This window comes from Neophocaena asiaeorientalis, unplaced genomic scaffold, assembly GCF_003031525.2.
Source record: "Neophocaena asiaeorientalis asiaeorientalis breed wild unplaced genomic scaffold, Neophocaena_asiaeorientalis_V1.1 scaffold388, whole genome shotgun sequence".
NCBI lineage: Eukaryota > Metazoa > Chordata > Mammalia > Artiodactyla > Phocoenidae > Neophocaena > Neophocaena asiaeorientalis.
In genome coordinates, this window is record NW_020172738.1 from 2,468,663 (window position 1) to 2,478,022 (window position 9,360).

General features: G+C 40.5%; 1 protein-coding gene and 1 pseudogene across 1 annotated transcript in view; both read right to left on the minus strand.

Moving 5' to 3' along the window:
* FBXO36 (F-box protein 36) overlaps positions 1–9,360 on the minus strand; it is a 97,456-nt gene that overhangs the window by 28,637 nt on the left and 59,459 nt on the right. The gene's annotated exons all lie outside the window — the stretch shown is intronic.
* Positions 863–9,360, minus strand: part of LOC112396762 (lymphocyte antigen 6E pseudogene) — a 13,083-nt pseudogene continuing 4,585 nt past the window's right edge.

Consider the following 9,360-nt stretch of genomic DNA (forward strand, 5'->3'; position numbering starts at 1 on the left):
ACTTCTATATGGGTAAAAACTCATAAACAAGGTAAAAAGATAAACCCCAAACTTGGTGAAATATCTGTAGCACATATAACCAAACCAAAGAATTGGTACTCAAGATAAGAAAAAGTTTCTACAAACAACACAAAGAAGGTAAACAACCAAATACAAGAAACAGGCAAAGAAGATGAATTAGCAATTCTCAGAAGAAAACTGGTCAATAAATATAAGAAAGGGTATTCAACCTCATTACTAATCAGGGAATTTACACACCCGGTTTGGCAAAGAATAACATGTATCTTTGATTACAGTAAATGTTGGTGAGAATGTGGGAAAATAGCAACTCCCTCATAAAATGCCAATGGGAATATAAATTGATTTAACTCATTTGGAGAGCAGACTGTCAATACCTAGTAAACTTGAAGAGGCACATATCCTACAACTCAACAAACACTGCTACATGCCTAACTTAGGGAAATGCTCACACATTGCACAAGGATAAGTGAAGATTTATTATTGCAGAAAAGTGGAAACCACCTAACTACCCTCAGTAGGGGAGATGACTGAACTATGGTTTGTAATGTAAAATACCATAAGCCATTGAAATGAGTGAGCTAGATATACATATATCAACATGGATAAATCTCAAAAACAGTGTTCAATAATAAAACAAACTTGAAAAACAATACAGTATACCATTTATGTAAAATTTAAAATATATAAAAGTAAAATATATTATTACTATTTTTGGGGGGTGGGAACATCTGTGTTTATTTGAGGCACGGAAGCAGCAGGAGGGCTCCAGTGTGGCGGTGGAGGGAGGGGGCCCGAGAGCAGCTGGATTTCAGGGTGGGAGCGATTTCTGGGTCAGCAGCCTAGACCTAGAAACAGTGGAAGGCCTGTCTTCCAAAAGGCTACCCTTGAAGTGAGTGAAATGTGGTGTGCAGAGATGCCAGGGGAATGGGGTTCTGTGCTGGCACTCGGGGCTCTAGGGGCTGTGGATGCCGGGATCCTGACGCTTACTCCCATCCCTGCCCCCCGACACAGGCCGAGACCTGGCCACACACTCACCCATGCCCAGCAGGGCACACGGACCACACGCCTGTCCACACAGCACATCTTCTGCACCTGCGGGCGGACAGGGCCTGGACAGGGGCAGGCCTGGGACCAGTTGGCCCTCGCAGCATGTCCCTAGGATGCGGTTCTGACTCCGGGACCCTTGGGCTCCGTTCCCAGGTTCCCCCTGGAAGGCTGACAGGGAAGCAAGGGTAGCTGGCAGGTGTGTGGGTGCAGGGGGCACCTACAGGGCCTAGAGGGTGGGATCAGCAGGGTGAGGAATCAGAGGAGGAGGCTTCGAGATCCTCCTGGGTCTGGGAGAGGCTGGACTTTCCTTCCTTAGCTTTGGGAGTCTGGGCCGGGCACAGGGTGCCGGCGGTCAGAAGCCAAATCGCAGCAGAGCCGACAGCAGGCTGAGCAGCACGGTGGGTGGCACTGGCCCGCAGTCCACCGTCGGCGCACTGATGTTACGCAGCAAGCTCTGGCAGCAGTGGGTGCCCACGGACGCCACGCAGAGGTTGACTCTGGGATGGGGCAGATCCGGGAGCAGCGCTTGCTCAGGGTGTAGCCAAAGTCCACCACGTTCCCGATGCCAGCGGATGCAGAGGTAGTCACACAGTAGCTGTCCGTATCGGAGCGGTTGGTGGGCCGCAGGCAGTACCAGTTGCTGTTCTTATTCACGCAAGAGAAACACACCAGGGAGTGGGCTCGCTCCACACCCAGGAGGGCAGCCAGCAGGACCGGAAGGAAGACGTTCATTCAGGAGGGGACTGGCGTCCCGCCTGGGGTCTCACGAAGCCTGGGGTCTCACGAAGCCGAAGAAGTCAGCCCTGCTCGCTGGCGGATACAGGTCCCCAGCCCGGCCGTGCAGTCAAGCCTGCCCCCGAGCCCAAGTGCAGCCCGCACTCTCCAGTATATATTATTTATGTATTTGTGACTCTGTAAAATAAAACGTGCTTGGCAATGATACCAATTTCAGAACAGTTAGTAGAAGGGGATAGAGGAAAAATAGGTGAGGGGCAGAAATTTGAGTATATATTGTATGTAATTTTTAAAAGCTTTTAAAAGACATAAAGTAAATATGGTGCTCAGTTCAACAGCATGTATATTAAAACTGGGATAATAAAAAGAAGATTCTTATGGCCCTGAGAAAGGATGACAAAAATTAATTCAAAAAAATGAAAACCATTCAGAGTAGATTTTCTGATCACATGCAATTAAGCTAGACATCAAGAAAAAAATATAACTAAAAAATTCCCAGCTACTTGGAACTCAAGTAAAATGTTTCTAAATAATCTATGGATCAAAGAAGAAATCAAGGGCTTCCCTGGTGGCGCAGTGGTTGAGGGTCCGCCTGCCGATGCAGGGGACGAAAAAGGGAACTTAGAAAATATTTTAAACTGAATGAGAATAAAGACACAACTTATCAAAACTTATCTAATATAGCTACAGTAGCACTTATGGGAAATTTAGGGCAAAAAATGGCTAAAAACAATAAGCTTTCATCTCAAGCAGCTAGGAAAAGAACAACGAATCAGACCTAAGAAAAGTAGGAAGAAGGAAATAATATAGGTATGAACACAGACCAATAATAAAAACAGAGAAAATCAACAGAGCTAAAATTTAGTTCTTTCAAAAACTAAATAAAAAATAAATAAACCTCTAACAAGATTGATCAAGAAAAAAAAGAGAAAGAACAAATTACCATTATCAACACCAACATATTTGATAATTTGAATAAAATGAAGTAAACATGACAAATTTTAAAATCTTATGTTAGTGGTTTTGGGTATTTATAATATTATCTTCTGTTCTTTTATGCGGGTTTAAGATACTTCTGAATTTAAAAACTTTTAAAGGTAAAGGTATAGAACATAATGTATAAGATTCTTCTTTTTGTGTTAACATATTTTGTATATATGCATAGGCCATTTCTCAAAGGATATATATGAAACTGTTAATGATGGTTGTCATGGGAAATGGGAACATGGGATCAGAAGGAAACTTGTTTTTATCCTATACCTATACTTTTTTTTTTTCATTTCTAATTTTATTGATTTGAGTCCTCTCCCTCTTTTTCTTGATGAGTCTGGCTAATGGTTTATCAATTGTGTTTATCTTCTCAAAGACCAGCTTTTAGTTTTATTGATCTTTGTTATTGTTTTCTTTGTTTCTATTTCATTTATTTCTGATCTGATCTTTATGATTTCCTTCCTTCTACTAACTTTGGGCTTCGTTTGTTCTTCTTTCTCTAGATCCTTTAGGTGTAAGGCTAGATTGTTTATTTGAGATTTTTCTTGTTTCTTGAGGTAGGCTTATATTGCTATAAACTTCCCTCTTAGAACTGCTTTTGCTGCATCCCATAGGTTTTGGATCATGTTTTCGTTGTCATTTGTCTCTAGGTATTTTTTGATTTCCTCTTTGATTTCTTCAGTGATCTCTTGGTTATTCAGTAACGTATTGTTTAGCCTCCACGTGTTTGTGTGTTTTACATTTTTTTCCCTGTAATTGATTTCTAACCTCATAGCATTGTGGTTAGAAAAGATGCTTGATATGATTTCAATTTTCTTAAATTTACTGAGGCTTGATTTGTGAGCCAAGATGTGATCTATCCTGGAGAATGTTCCGTATGCACTTGAGAAGAAAGTGTAATCTGCTGTTTCGGGATGGAATGTCCTATAAATATCAATTAAATCTATCTGGTCTATTGTGTCATCTATTGTGTTTTGTGTTTCCTTATTAATTTTCTGTTTGGATGATCTGTCCATTGGTGTAAGTGAGGTGTTAAAGTCCCCCACTATTATTGTGTTACTGTCAATTCCCTCTTTTATAGCTGTTAGCAGTTGCCTTATGTATTGAGGTGCTCCTATGTTGGGTGCATATATATTTATAATTGTTATATCTTCTTCTTGGATTGATCCCTTGATCATTATGTAGTGTCCTTCTTTGTCCCTTGTAACAGTCTTTATTTTAAAGTCTATTTTATCTGATATGAGGATTGCTACTCCGGCCTCCTTTTGATTTCCATTTGCATGGAATATCTTTTTCCATCCCCTCACTTTCAGTCTGTATGTGTCCCTAGGTCTGAAGTGGGTCTCCTGTAGACAGCATATAGATGGGTCTTGTTTTTGTGTCCATCCAGGGAGCCTGTGTCTTTTGGTTGGAGCATTTAATCCATTCATGTTTAAGGTAATTATCGATATGTATGTTCCTATTGCCATTTTCTTAATTGTTATGGGTTTGTTTTTGTAGGTCCTTTTCTTCTCTTGTGTTTCCCACTTAGAGAAGTTCCTTTAGCATTTGTTGTAGAGCTGGTTTGGTGGTGCTGAATTCTGTTAGCTTTTGCTTGTCTGTAAACCTTTGGATTTCTCCATTGAATCTGAATGAGATCCTTGCCAGGTAGAATAATCTTGGTTGTAGGTTCTTCCCCTTCATCACTCTAAATATATCATGCCACTCCCTTCTGGCTTGTAGAGTTTCTGCTGAAAAATCAGCTGTTAACCTTATGAGAGTTCCCTTGTATGTTATTTGTTGTTTTTCCCTTTTTGCTTTCAATAATTTTTCTTTGCCTTTAATTTTTGTCTGTTTGATTACTATGTGTCTTGGCTTGTTTCTGCTTGGGTTTATCCTGCCTGGGACTCTCTGCATTTCCTGGACTTGGGTGGCTATTTCCTTTCCCATGTCAGGGAAGTTTTTGACTATAATCTCTTCAAATATTTTCTCGGGTCCTTTCTCTCTCTCTTCTCCTTCTGGGACCCCTCTAATGCAAATGTTGTTGCGTTTAATGTTATCCCAGAAGTCTCTTAGGCTGTCTTCATTTCTTTTCATTCTTTTTTCTTTATTCTATTCTATGGCAGTGAATTCCACCATTCTGTCTTCCAGGTCACTTATCCGTTCTTCTGCCTGAGTTATTCTGCTATTGATTCCTTCTAGTGTATTTTTCATTTCAGTTATTGTATTGTTCATCTCTGTTTGTTTTTTAGTCTTCTAGGTGATTGTTTTTTAATTCTTCTAGGTCTTTGTTAAACATTTCTTGCATCTTCTCGATCTTTGCCTCCATTCTTTTTCTGAGGTCCTGGATCATCTTCACTATCATTTTTCTGAATTCCTTTTCTGGAAGGTTTCCTATCTCCACTTCGTTTAGTTCTTTTTCTGGGGTTTTACCTTGTTCCTTCATCTGGTACACAGCCCTCTGCCTTTTCATCTTGTCTTTCTGTGAATGTGGTTTTTGTTTCACAGGCTGCAGGATTTTAGTTCTTCTTGCTTCTGCTGTCTGCCCTCTGGTGGTCTATACCTATCCTTTTTAAACGGATTCATCTTTTATTTTACTACATGCATTTATTTGTGGGGTTTTTTTTTCATATCTCAAAAGTTAATAAAAAATGATAAAATATGAGAGCCTTACTTAGATCTGTCTTCCCTGCTCTGTAGCCCAGAGCAGGCTCCTATGCTTCTGCCCCCTCTCACCTAACCCTTTACCCATAGAACCCGACCCCAGGTCTCTAGAAATTCTAGAGATTCAGGCTGAAGACAAGGAGCAGATGGTTAGGGAGAGTAAAGAGAAGAAGAAGAATAGACTAAGAGATGGTAGCTAAGCATGAGAAAATGAAATCCCAGGTCAAAGGTTGAGATATGGACCTCAAGAAAAGACCTAGAGAAAATGGATTATGGATCCATGGCATGCGGCCAGCCAAATTTGGGAGGAAGGTAAGGACCATTCTTTCCCACTTTCTGATTCCTGGCATACCAATATTCTTAGGATCTATAACTTAGGCCAATATTTTAGGATATTAGTATTTATTAATAATATCAATTTTCCATTATAGTTCCCATTTCAAACATTGTCCCATTCTCCCAATAAATCATCTAAACATCCATGGAAATTTCAATTCTTTGACATCTAAACCGTATCTCCCACATTTCCTTTCATATGCAATAGCAGAAATAAAAAAAAACTTTGTCATTTGGTTCAGGAAATATGGTTGTTGAGGTCATCTGGTTTTATCACAGAGATTTTTGTGGATTGGCCTATATACCTAACCACCACTTATAACTCATTGAAGATCTAAGCAACCAACTTAAAAATGGACAACAACTTATAAAATGGATACAAGTTGGAAAACAACTTATTTTTAGGTTGGATTCAACCTCAGTCCATGAGTGAGCACTTTCAATTGAGTTTATACAGGCACATTTTTGCCGTAAATTAAATTTTAAAAAATATTTCCTATAGCTAATTTTCTGGTTGTTCCAATCTATTTAGCTTAGGGGGGGAAATATCTATAGATGTTTCCTCAGATTTTTAAAGGTCTCAGAGAAAAAACTTCATAGACAAATGGGCAAAGAGTATAACCAGGTAAGTTACAAAAAGAATATAAATGGCCATTAAACATGATGGGATTTTTACTAGTTTTCAGGAAAATGCTAATTAAACATGATACTATTTTCACCATCAGACTGGAACAGATTAAAAAGAGTAACAATATCTAATTAATGATGGCAAAGGTGTAAGAAAACTCCTATATCCTATTGGATGGTTATATTAATATTCAGTACTTTAATATTTAATACACACTTTTTGGGAGAGCAATTTGTGAGTATAGCAAAGTGACTGGCATCTTATTTAAGTTGTCAGTCAGAATTGAAATATGGTGACATCAAAATATTAATGAAGTCTCATTTTATGAACAAACATGGAAATAATGTAAATCACTCAACTTAAAATTCTTTCAAAATAGCATAATTATAAAGTTGGCATAATTACAGAGGTCAAATGAGTTGTAGATGGCATCTGTGCTACATCCTTGACAGTGCTACTCAAGCTGGTTAACAGAAATACCATCTTTGTCAAGTTAACCTTGACTTACACAAGGTTTTCAAGAATTCACCCCTCAAATAATATACTCCGTACCTATCAAAATTTATAATGTAAATATCTTTGGACCTAGCAATTCTACAACTAAGAATCTATGCTATTGACATTCTCACATAATTGTGCAAAGATAAACACGTCCCAGAATGTACCTAAAGGCTTTTGAAAATGCCCATTAGGGACCTCCCTGGTGGCCCAGTGGTTAAGAATCCTCCTGCCAATGCAGGGGACGTGGGTTCAAGCCCTGGTCCGGGAAGATCCCACATGCCATGGAGCAACTAAGCCCGTGAGCCACAACTACTGAGCCTGCACTCTAGAGCCCATGAGCCACAACTACTGAGCCCACGTGCTGCAACTACTGAAGTCTGGGGGCCTAGAGCCCATGCTCCACAACAAGAGAAGCCATCACAATGAGAAGACTGTGCACCGCAATGAAGAGTAGCCCCCGCTCACTGCAGCTAGAGAAAGCCTGTGCAGCAACAAAGACCAAACACAGCCCAAAAAATTAAAAAAATTTTAAAACTTGTAATAGCTAGAATGTACTGAGTTCTTATCATATGCTAGGCAAATTCTAAGCACTTCATTCAATTAAACTTCATAAGGACCCTATGAAGTAGATGCTATTATTATTTCCATTATTGACCGCTGAGGAAACTGAGATCCAAACTGATTAAATAATTTGCCCAGGGACTTCCCTGGTGGTCCAGTGGTAAAGAATCCGCCTTCCAATGCAGGGGACTCGGGTTCAATCCCTGGTCAGGGAACTAAGATCCCACATGCGTGGGGCAACTAAACCCATGCACCACAACTACTGAGCTTGTGCACCTCAATGAGAGAGCCGCGTATTGCAAACTACAGAGCCCATGCACCCTGAAGCCTGCGCACCACAACTAGGGAGAGAAAAAAACCCGCACGCCACAACTACAGAGAAGCCCGCACACCGCAGCGAGGAGCCCTCACTGCAATGAAAGATTCCGCATGCCTCAATGAAGACCCGGCGTGCCGCAACTAAGATCCGACACAGCCAAGAAAATAAAGAAATAAATAAATAATTTGCCCTATGTTACACACCTAGTGGATTTGGAGCCAGAGTTTGAAGAGAGGTAGTCTGTATTAAGCAACACCCTTAATTGCCATGCTAAGAGTTCTCTATACTTTGTAGTGTAGGGATGACTTTTAAAATAATAAATATATGATTTTTGTCTTTTAAAAATACAAATCTGGGGGCTTCCCTGGTGGCACAGTGGTTGAGAGTCCGCCTGCCCATGCAGGGGACACGGGTTCGTGCCCCGGTCCGGGAAGATCCCACATGCCGTGGAGCGGCTGGGCCCGTGAGCCATGGCCGCTGAGCCTGAGCCACAAAAACGAAACAAACAAACAAAAAAAAACAAATCTGGGACTTCCCTGGTGGTCCAGTGGTTAAGACTCCACGCTTCCAATGCAGGGGGCGCAGGTTTGATCCCTGGTCGGGGAACCAAGATCCCACCTGCCGTGCTGTGTAGCCAAAAAACAAACAAACAAACAAAAAACAAATCTAGAAAAATGATCAGCAATGTTTTTGATTTTATAATTTAGGTTGTTGTGACATATATCTTCGTGGTAGGCAGAATAATGCTGCCAGGCTTCCCCACCCCTTCAGATGTCCTACATCCTAACCTCCAGAACCTGTGACCTTACATGGCAAAAGGGACTTTGCAGATGTGATTAAAGATCTTGAGATAGCGAGATAACCCTGGATGAACTGGGTGGGCCCAACATAATCATAAGGGTTCTTAGAAGGAGAAAAGGGAAGCAGAAGGGTCAGAGTCAGAGAAAGATATGTGAACCCAGAAGCAGTGTCAGGATGTGAAAGACTGGACCGCCCATTGCTGGCTTTGAAGATGATGGCAGAGACCATGAGCCAAGGAACAGGCAGCCTTTAGAACCTGGAAAAGGCAAGGAAATGGACCCTCTCCTAGAGCCCCCAGAGGGAACACAGTCCTACCAACACTTCGATCTTAGCCCAGTGACACTTAGGCACTCCAAAAATGTAAGATAATACATTTTTATCATTTAAGCCACTAAATTCGTGGTAATTTGTTACACCAGCAGTAGGAAACCAATATAATCATTAATTATTAACTTAATAAAGATACACTCTGCTTACAGATTATAGGACTTTTGCTACCTGGAAAGTACAAATTTTGTTATCGGCTGAATTGTGCCCTCCTCACCTCCCCCAGATTCATATATGTAAGTCCTAAACCCCAGTACTTTTGCCTGTGACTCTACTGGGAGATGGGCCTTTAAAGAGGTAATTAGGAGGAGTATTTGAAAGACTAATGGAAACACTAAAAAAATAAAATAAAATAAAATAAAGAGGTAATTAGGTTAAATTAGGTCATATAGGTGGGCTCTAATCCAATCTGACAAGTACTCTTTTTTTTTTTTTTTTTTTTTTTTTTTTT